Genomic DNA, 1384 nt, shown 5'->3' on the forward strand with positions numbered 1-1384 from the left:
TGCAAGTTTACTGACAGTACACAACCCATACCTGATAGAGGAAGCCTTGTGCTTTGGCCGAACCGAAACTATAAAATTAACTCTCAAGAATAGGTAGTCATTGAACTTGGCAATTTCTAGCGGAATAAATTGGGATATGATATTTTCCGAGTGGACAAGTACAAGCAGGCCTCACGGAGGTGCTTTAGTCGCCAAATCTTCGAGCATCTTGTTAAAAATGGTAGAAGTGATCCCAGATGTGATATATGTTCCTTACCTCATTATAGCAGCAATACCTCACCATGTAATGCAGAATCCAAATGGATTTCATGTAATAAACCACATGTCTGTTTTAGCCTAAAATGTCAGAAACTGAAAGATATTTTGAGAAATAAGAGTTACTTATTGAATAGTTCTTTAAAAGCTCTGAGCCTGAATATTAACAGCTGCTACAATAAAAAAAAGGCTTAGGATGGTATCATTCAACTGTATGGTATAATGTTCATTCAGGAACATTTGCTCTTTGGATTGAATGCAAATTTCTTGGATAGATCCAAATTGCAGGACATTTTCATACAACCTGCAAAGTTAACGACAGGATGTCCGTCTGGAGGCCTTGCAACATATACAAGGAAAGAATTATAAGAAAAGTTGGCAATTAAAAACAGTAACTTCCTCTCTGTTGCATCTGTGGGTACTGAGTTAATAAATGTGTATATGTCTACTAATTATAATAATGCTATCTCGCTGATAAACTTTTCTAAAGCATCTGATGCACTTCGGCAACATCTGATATTTCTTGAGCGTAGTAGGAAAAAATGGGTTGTGGCAGGTGACTTCAACTGCGATCCAAGCAAAAGACAATATCCACTCTGACATTTTCTTAATTACCAATTCGCTTCCTTTCAAATTTAGCCAAAATAATTTGATTGTACATATACCCATTCTAGTGGACATACATCCAATATTGTCCATGTTCTGTCGTCTAGATCCATTTCTTGTCTCCCTGTCACAGTATACACAGATGATCTAATTAGCGATCATCTTGGACTACTGAAATTTCTTAAGCCGAACTGTCCAGACATGACAACAAACAACAAAGAGAGATAAAACTCCACGAAACAGCCTCAAAACGACCTCAAACGAGACTGCGGCCAGTGGATTTATTGAGTACTGCAACTCAATGGAAAACAAGAGCTAAGAGCTCATATGGCACTTGTGACGAGGCAAGAAGAGCTAAGAGCCAAGAGCTCAAATGGTATGAGCTCTAAGAAAATTCTAAGAATCAATAGATTGATTTAAAAGGAAAAGAAGAGGCTTAATGCCGGTCAGGATTTAAAATAAGAGCTCTGAGTCACGATATCCTTCTAAATATCAAAATTTAGTAAGATCCGATCACCCACTC

Source organism: Artemia franciscana, unplaced genomic scaffold (genome assembly GCF_032884065.1).
Source record: "Artemia franciscana unplaced genomic scaffold, ASM3288406v1 Scaffold_5875, whole genome shotgun sequence".
Classification (NCBI taxonomy): domain Eukaryota; kingdom Metazoa; phylum Arthropoda; class Branchiopoda; order Anostraca; family Artemiidae; genus Artemia; species Artemia franciscana.